Genomic DNA, 9,518 nt, shown 5'->3' with positions numbered 1-9,518 from the left:
GATTAGCCACGAGGGAGCCTTCACCAAATTTAACTTCAATAACAAGAACATAAAGTGGGACCAAGTAAACCAAGTCCTAAACGATATAAGCTGGGAAGATAGACTAAGTAACACAGACCCCAACTTATGCCTAGAACAGATTAACTCGGTGGCACTCGATGTATGCTCAAGGCTTATTCCTTTAAGAAAAAGGAGGAGTAGATGTAAAATAGAAAGAGACAGGCGCTCCCTTTACAGGCGACGGAAAAGAATAACAGAGCGGCTAAAAGAGGCCAATATATCTGCAATGCGTAGGGAGACACTGGTCAGAGAAATAGCAAACATCGAACTTAAGCTAAAGGAATCTTATAGGAGTCAGGAATAGCGGGAAGAACTAAAAGCCATAAGTGAAATCGAAAGAAACCCAAAGTGTTTCTTTTCTTATGCCAAATCAAAGTCGAGAACAACATCCAGTATTGGGCCCCTACTTAAACAAGATGGGTCCTACACACATGACAGCAAGAAAATGAGTGAGCTACTCAAGTCCCAATATGACTCAGTTTTTAGCATGCCGCTAACCAGACAGAGTCGAAGATCTAAATTAATTTTTTATGAGAGTCACAGAATTTGGTAAACACAAGCTTATCTGATGTTATCCTGACGCCAAATGACTTCGAACAGGCGATAAATGACATGCCCATGCACTCTGCCCCAGTGCCAGACTCGTGGAACTCCGTGTTCATCAAGAACTGCAAGAAGCCCCTATCACGTGCTCTTAACATCCTATGGAGAGGGAGCATGGACACTGGGGTCGTCCCACAGTTACTAAAAACGACAGACATAGCACCACTCCACAAAGGGGGCAATAAAGCAGTAGCTAAGAACTACAGACCGATAGCACTAACATCCCATATCATAAAAATCTTTGAAAGGATCCTAAGAAGCAAGATCGCCACCCATCTAGATACCCATTAGTTACACAACCCAGGGCAACATGGGTATAGAGCAGGTCGCTCCTGTCTGTCCCAACTACTGGATCACTACGACAAGGTCCTAGATGTACAAGAACGGTATACAATACCGACAAGATGAAATTAAGACATATGTGCAACATCTGGGTATCTTTATTGTAGACGTTTCTCCATCCAGTGGCTTTATCAATACAAATTCCAGGACATAACTTGAAGAGAGTAGAACTATATACAGAAAATGAGATAATCAGTCCCTCAACCTTGGAGTTGGTGCGAAGAGCACCGTAGTCGTGGAGATTCTGAAGCAGAAGCAAGGAGCCTAGCGCTTTTATACTAACGTCAGGTAGAAAGGGGACGTGTAGCAGACGAGGGCATAGTCACTGGTAGGCAGGATTCCCCAGTGAAAGTAGGTCCTACCCAAAGAGATGGGTTAGTTGTAGTAGTAGTTGTCTGAGTTGATTCTGAGGACATGTACATAACCTTCACGACTACGAACAACTACTACTGCAACTAACCCATCTCTTTGGGTAGGACCTACTTCCACTGGGGAATCCTGCCTACCAGTGACTATGCTCTCGTCTGCTACACGTCCCCTTTCCACCTGACGTTAGTATAAAAGCGCCAGGCTCCTTGCTTCTGCTTCAGAATCTCCACGACTACGGTGCTCTTCGCACTAACTCCAAGGTTGAGGGACTGATTACCTCATTTTCTGTATATAGTTCTACTGTCTTCAAGTTATGTCCTGGAATTTGTATTGATAAAGCCACTGGATGGCGAAACGTCTACAATAAAGATACCCAGATGTTGCACATGTCTCTTAATTTCACAAGGTCCTAGATGCACTAGAAGACAAAAAGAATGCAGATGTAATATACACAGACTTTGCAAAAGCCATCGACAAGTGTGACCATGGCGTAATAACGCACAAAATGCGTGCTAAAGGAATAACAGGAAAAGTTGGAAGATGGTTCTATAATTTCCTCACAAACAGAACACAAAGAATAGTAGACAACAGAGTAAAGTCTGAGGCGGCTACGGTGATAAACTCTGTTCCGCAAGGTACAGTACTCACTCCCATCTTGTTTGTCATCCTCATATCTGACATAGACAAGGATGTCAGCCACAGCACCGTGTCTTCCATTGCAGATGACACCCGAATCTGCATGACAGTGTCTTCCATTGCAGACACTGCAAGGTTCCAGGCGGACATCAACCAAATCTTTCAGTGGGCTGCAGAAAACAATATGAAGTTCAACGATGAGAAATTTCAATTACTCCGATATGGTAAACATGAGGAAATTAAATTTTCATCAGAGTATAAAACAAATTCCAGCCACACAATAGAGCGAAAAACTAGCGTCAAAGACCTGGGAGTGATCATGTCGGAGGATCTCACCTTCAAGGACCATAACATTGTATCAATCGCATCTGCTAGAAAAATGACAGGATGGATAATGAGAACCTTCAAAACTAGGGATGCCAAGCCCATGATGACACTCTTCAGGTCGCTTGTTCTATCTAGGCTGCAATATTGCTGCACACATTGCTGCAAACTAACAGCACTCTTCAAGGCAGGTGAAATTGCTGACCTAGAAAATGTACAGAGAACCTTCACGGCGCGCGTAACAGAGATAAAACACCTCAATTACTGGGAGCGCTTGAAGTTCCTAAACCTGTATTCCCTGGAACGCAGGCGGGAGAGATACATGATTATATACACCTGGAAAATCCTAGAGGGACTAGTACCAAACTTGCACACGAAAATCACTCTCTACGAAAGCAAAAGACTCGGCAGACGATGCAACATCCCCCCAATGAAAAGCAGGGGTATCACTAGCACGTTAAGAGACAACACAATAAGTGTCAGGGGCCCGAGAATGTTCAACTTCCTCCCAGCATACATAAGGGGGATTACCAATAGACCCCTGGCTGTCTTCAAGCAGGCACTGGACAAGCACCTAAAGTCGGTACCTGACCAGCCGGGCTGTGGCTCGTACGTTGGATTGCATGCAGCCAGCAGTAACAGCCTGGTTGATCAGGCCCTGATCCACCATGAGGTGTGGTCACAGACCGGGCCGCGGGGGCGTTGAGCCCCGGAACTCTCTCCAGGTAAACTCCAGGTAATATTGGTAAAAGAAATAATTTAGGTTGAGAAAATTAAAATCCTAATTGAAATTTCTGTTAAAAAAAAAAAAAGGCCAAGTACAGACGAGAAATTCGAAATACTGAGCGTATGCAACTTAGTTTAATATTACTGGGAAGGAAGAGATGACTGCTGCGACGAGTGAGGAATTACATTATATAAGGCGGGAATTGACTAAAACTAACCGATAGATGGAAAGTTACAGTAATCAGATATTTGAACATCAGTCAAATATGGCCAAGATAAACTCTCATGAACGACTGACAGTGAATAAAAGGAAATACTAATTGTAACACTAAGTGTGCTTTTTTGTGAATTGGCATATAAGTGAAGACACATTAGTAAGACTAGGCAACAAGCCGTCATATGTAAGTCTAGGCTTTCTCATCTTACTGATCTGACTTGAAAATGTTTTCTCATTCTCATTGTCTCAGTTATTCGGTCCACTCTCATGACTTTCACGATCCTTGTACGTACTGGATGATAACTGATGTTAGTAGTGTGTAACCCGTTAGAGTGACCTGTTTTTCTAGGCGTTTTTCCTGAGTGACTTCGTATATCTAAGGTAGATTTTGCTGAGTGACTAATTGGGAAGTGCGAGGCTATCCAGTGGCCCATCCCAGACTCTTAAGTCACCCATTTAAAGTTCCATAAGTGTGTATCTACATTGACGGGAAAAAGTTTAAATGTGATCGCACGTCCATCAGTCTTATTCACATTTTACACCGAATAAAATCCCACCCTCTTATCTAATTTGAATTGTTTATTTTCCCGACTTACTAACTTGAGGTAATTCTCTATATTTTAAGTCACCTCCACTACTCTACACTTCTACCACATCCCCTCTACTTCTCTAGCACTTCTTCTATCAAGTCGTCTATATCACCTCCACATTTCTCTACCACTACTTCAGACCTTCAACATCACTATACCACCTCTCTACCACCACTACACATCTCTGTCTATACTACCTCTATACCTCCTCTCACAAACTCTACGAATAAGAATTGTTGAACAGTCGGGTGATCTAGTTTGTCATGTAATAGAAAAGAAGCATTAGAACGTTGTTAGTAATTTTAACAGTCAATATCATCTGTACATTTTGTATAGATGGTACAACACACAGTAATGAAAATTAGTTTTGACTACATTTTTCACAATCATTGATCAGTTCATTAAGGATTTTGAAGCAAATGTATTATTAGAGGTTGAATCAATGATGAATGAGTAATGAAATCTCTGAGAGGGTGAGAATGGATGGATGGATTAGTACTTTTGGGGACACTGAAATCATTCTTCTTCTGTGTTTAGAAGTGATGCTAGGTATGGATCAATACTTTTAGGGGGTAATGAAATTTCATTGAAACAGGAATCTTGGTGCTTTCTCCCAATTCGAGGTTTGAAGATTTTTTAAAAAAGTTAACTAAAAATTAGTAAACCCCCTTTAAGGAGATTTGAATCTTGTAAATTAGAATAAATCTCTTCTGCCAGGTGGGTCCGTTTGGGGATTAGTTAGAATGTTCAGCTGGTGTGTGCAATATGTTGCAGACAGAAGGTGTGACACAGTAACCACAGAAGGTGTGACACAATAACCACAGAAGGTGTGACACAGTAACCACAGAAGGTGTGACACAGTAACCACAGAAGGTGTGACACAGTAACCACAGAAGTCGAAGATACCACAGAAAATTAATTAGAGGATGTAAACATTATGGAGCGTCTATGAAGACTTATTAAATATTAAAGATTTCCTGTCTCTTCCAACAAGATTTATTGAAAAAAAAATTACTAAATAATTAAAAAAGTACATATTTTTATTTTATATGTTCATTGTAGAATATTCAATGTTTGATATAGAAACTTTATGTTCCATGTAAACCTACTAAATTTTTTATACTAAAATTTTATTCTGAAAGATGATTCACCTCAGGATTATGTTTATTTTTGTTTACCTTATTTAAATGTCGAAGTTAAACTTTTAGTTAGTTTCTTGGCAAGAATAACTATTACCAAATTAAAAACAAAAGTTTTTGCTAATGGACGTTTGAAGATCTGAGTTTGAGATAATTGATGATGGCTGAGTGGTAGGAAGAGCTGGGTGCGGACGGCTCTTGATCCCAGGATTTGTAGCATGTATGTCAACTTTTGTGTAAGTAAACCTTTGATATGTTTTATTAGCCAAGTGTTTACAATGTTGTGTTGAATATTGTGAGTGTAATACTGTGTATGTTACTCAACACTTCTTTAATTCTTTTTATTATTATTAACACATTGGCCGATTCTCACCAAGGCAGTGTGACCCACCAAGGCAGGGTGACCCACCAAGGCAGGGTGACCCACCAAGGCAGGGTGACCCACCAAGGCAGGGTGACCCACCAAGGCAGGGTGACCCACCAAGGCAGGGTGACCCACCAAGGCAGGGTGACCCACCAAGGCAGGGTGACCCACCAAGGCAGGGTGACCCACCAAGGCAGGGTGACCCACCAAGGCAGGGTGACCCACCAAGGCAGGGTGACCCACCAAGGCAGGGTGACCCACCAAGGCAGGGTGACCCACCAAGGCAGGGTGACCCACCAAGGCAGGGTGACCCACCAAGGCAGGGTGACCCACCAAGGCAGGGTGACCCACCAAGGCAGGGTGACCCACCAAGGCAGGGTGACCCACCAAGGCAGGGTGACCCACCAAGGCAGGGACCCACCAAGGCAGGGTGACCCACCAAGGCAGGGTGACCCACCAAGGCAGGGTGACCCACCAAGGCAGTGTGACCCAGGCAGTGTGACCCACCAAGGCAGGGTGACCCACCAAGGCAGGGTGACCCACCAAGGCAGGGTGACCCACCAAGGCAGGGTGACCCACCAAGGCAGTGTGACCCACCAAGGCAGGGTGACCCACCAAGGCAGTGTGACCCACCAAGGCAGGGTGACCCACCAAGGCAGGGTGACCCACCAAGGCAGGGTGACCCACCAAGGCAGGGTGACCCACCAAGGCAGGGTGACCCACCAAGGCAGGGTGACCCACCAAGGCAGGGTGACCCACCAAGGCAGGGTGACCCACCAAGGCAGGGTGACCCACCAAGGCAGGGTGACCCACCAAGGCAGGGTGACCCACCAAGGCAGGGTGACCCACCAAGGCAGGGTGACCCACCAAGGCAGGGTGACCCACCAAGGCAGGGTGACCCACCAAGGCAGGGTGACCCACCAAGGCAGGGTGACCCACCAAGGCAGGGTGACCCACCAAGGCAGGGTGACCCACCAAGGCAGGGTGACCCACCAAGGCAGGGTGACCCACCAAGGCAGGGTGACCCACCAAGGCAGGGTGACCCACCAAGGCAGGGTGACCCACCAAGGCAGGGTGACCCACCAAGGCAGGGTGACCCACCAAGGCAGGGTGACCCACCAAGGCAGGGTGACCCACCAAGGCAGGGTGACCCACCAAGGCAGGGTGACCCACCAAGGCAGGGTGACCCACCAAGGCAGGGTGGCCCACCAAGGCAGGGTGACCCACCAAGGCAGGGTGACCCACCAAGGCAGGGTGACCCACCAAGGCAGGGTGACCCACCAAGGCAGGGTGACCCACCAAGGCAGGGTGACCCACCAAGGCAGGGTGACCCACCAAGGCAGGGTGACCCACCAAGGCAGGGTGACCCACCAAGGCAGGGTGACCCACCAAGGCAGGGTGACCCACCAAGGCAGGGTGACCCACCAAGGCAGGGTGACCCACCAAGGCAGGGTGACCCACCAAGGCAGGGTGACCCACCAAGGCAGGGTGACCCACCAAGGCAGGGTGACCCACCAAGGCAGGGTGGCCCACCAAGGCAGGGTGACCCACCAAGGCAGGGTGACCCACCAAGGCAGGGTGACCCACCAAGGCAGGGTGACCCACCAAGGCAGGGTGACCCACCAAGGCAGGGTGACCCACCAAGGCAGGGTGACCCACCAAGGCAGGGTGACCCGACAAAGAAAAACTTTCATCATTCACTCCATCAGTGTCTTGCCAGAGGATTTCTTTACACTACAGTTATAAAACTGCAACCCAGGACTCAAGTCCTGGAGATGGGAATAAAAGAACTTAAGTGTTTGTCACAATCTGAACGAAGGTCTTACACCAGCACTTGATTGATGTGAGGTAAACACACGTTAAGAAAATGTTATACCGAAGACGATCATCTTACCTAATATATTATGCTTCTGGATGAGTTGCAAAATGTATTTATTAACATTAAAGAAACCAATAATATTTATTATAAATATATTAAAGTCTTAGGACAGTAAAAAAATTCTACATGTCAGATGATTCGTTGAGATATTAAGGGTTTCCCATCTTCAGAACAAATTTTCAGCTAGTGTCTTGTGTGTGGGTGTGTGTGGGTGTTGGTGGATGTGGGTGTGTGGGTGTGTGTGTGTGGGAGTTGGTGGATGTGGGTGTGTGGGTGTGTGTGTGTGGGAGTTGGTGGATGTGGGTGTGTGTTTGTGTGGGAGTTGGTGGATATGGGTGTGTGGTCAACATGGGTCAGTCTTTGACCTCATTAATACCACCCGTGGGATGAGGTATGGACATTGGCCGGCTCGGAAATGTTCTTCAAATCCTCTTTCTAGAGATCATAGGCTTCGCTCTGGAGACATTTTAACTACAAACGTGAGCACATTGTTGACAAAACTCAACACTGAGGATACCGCCATGAAGCAAGGAGAGTTTTTGTGGGTAGAACTGTATCTGCCATAGCATTGAAATCTCCGTATACTGATTGAGAGTTGTTAACAAGTTGGTAATGTGACCTGTTGGGTTTTTTTAAAACATGGTGCAATAGTGTGTGTGACTTGTGACCTGTTGTGTCTTGATGTGACCTGTTGGGGGGTTGTAAAATATTGTGCAATAGTGCGTGTATGTGTGTGACTTGTGATCTGTTGTGTCTTTATGTGACCTGTTGGGGAAGTTGTAAATCATTGTGCTATAGTGTGTGTTTGTGACTTGTGACCTGTTGTGTCTTGATGTGACCTACTGGGGGGTTGTAAAACATTGTGTAATAGTGTGTGTGTGTGTGTGTGACTCGTGACGTGTTGTTTCTTGATGTGACCTGTTAGGGGGGGTTGTAAAACATTGTTCAACAGTGTGTGTGTGTGTGTGACTTGTGACCTGTTGTATCTTCATGTGACCTGTTGGGGGTTGTAAACATGGTGCAATAGTGTGTGTGTGACTTGTGATCTGTTGTATTGATGTGACCTGTTGGGGGTTGTGAAACATTGTGCAATAGTGTGTATAACATGCTTGTCTTGTTGTGACCTGTTGTGACCTGTTGTGACTTGTATCTTGTCGGGAGTTATAAGTGAAAAAAATGGATGTGTGAGAGTTGTGACAAGTGAAAGTTGTGAACATTGTGGATGTTATAAGGAATGAGAATAATATGAGAATACTTCATAACAGATATTAAGAAAAGAATGAACATGAATCTCGAGGACGCCATGATCAAGAGGAAGAGATCATTAACAAGATCGACATCTGTTATTAAGAGTGGTGGTGATATGCAACAAGAGGAAATTCACAATGGAAAATTAAAGGCATTACAATCCCAGCTAGATCGAGTGAATGCATTATGAGAGAAGGCTATAGAAAAAGGTAAGTTTATATATTCCAGACTTTGTATAAAAATTAGTGTTATATTCCTGACTTTCCATAGTGTGCATAAAAATTAGTGTTATATTCTTGACATTGTACATCGAAAAAATATTTTTCCCACGTAGAAAATGAGTTGTACTTTTCCCTCGCAGAAAATGAGATGAAGGCTAATAATACCTCTGAGACCATTAATGATTCTGACTGCGGTACCACACATAGTCTGGAGAGTAATGCTTCTCACCATAGTGCCTCGCAACTCCGAGCAGCGTCCACGAACAATTTTAGGGGTGATGAGACCTGAGGAGCATCGCCACGCTAGTCGGATTAATCCTCAACCCAGGAAGATTACTACCCAGAACATGTGACGTATATACAAAATTTTAGACGTAGACATACAGTGCAGAAACATACTATCCTCTCAGCATATGAGAGGCATTTAGGGATGTTCTTACATGTATATAGGGTGTCACTCAGAATTCATCCAATTGTAGTTATTAAGAACCTGAGGCAAAACATGTCAGGTGAAGATCAAAATGGTCAGTATGTAATTCCCCAGATAGGGAGCCAAGGCCGGGTCACCACTCTTGGAAAAGACCCGGGCCGGGAGAATACCGGCGAATAAAAAAAAAATTGAGATTGTAAGTGAAGAGAAAATTTCAAAAGTCTTTGATCGATAAGTGGACGCAATATTAGAAAATTTTTAGACAAAATTACAAGATAGGGAAGGTTCGGGGTGGATTATAGATCATATTGAATAATTGAGTTCAGGGTACAACTTGAGTCATATATGGATTACCCGAAGAAGTAGAGAG

The 9,518-nt window shown here is 44.9% G+C and overlaps 1 long non-coding RNA gene across 1 annotated transcript; it reads left to right on the top strand.

Moving 5' to 3' along the window:
* Positions 1–8,416: 8,416 nt before the first annotated feature.
* On the top strand, positions 8,417–9,095 carry LOC138851782 (uncharacterized). The gene is made up of 2 exons (XR_011391394.1): positions 8,417–8,706; positions 8,859–9,095. It is a non-coding gene; the product is annotated as an uncharacterized lncRNA (long non-coding RNA).
* Positions 9,096–9,518: the final 423 nt, after the last annotated feature.

The sequence above is a fragment of the Cherax quadricarinatus genome, unplaced genomic scaffold (genome assembly GCF_038502225.1).
Source record: "Cherax quadricarinatus isolate ZL_2023a unplaced genomic scaffold, ASM3850222v1 Contig2076, whole genome shotgun sequence".
NCBI lineage: Eukaryota > Metazoa > Arthropoda > Malacostraca > Decapoda > Parastacidae > Cherax > Cherax quadricarinatus.
Note: the sequence above shows the minus strand (reverse complement) of the source record. Positions and strands in the feature narration are given on the sequence as shown.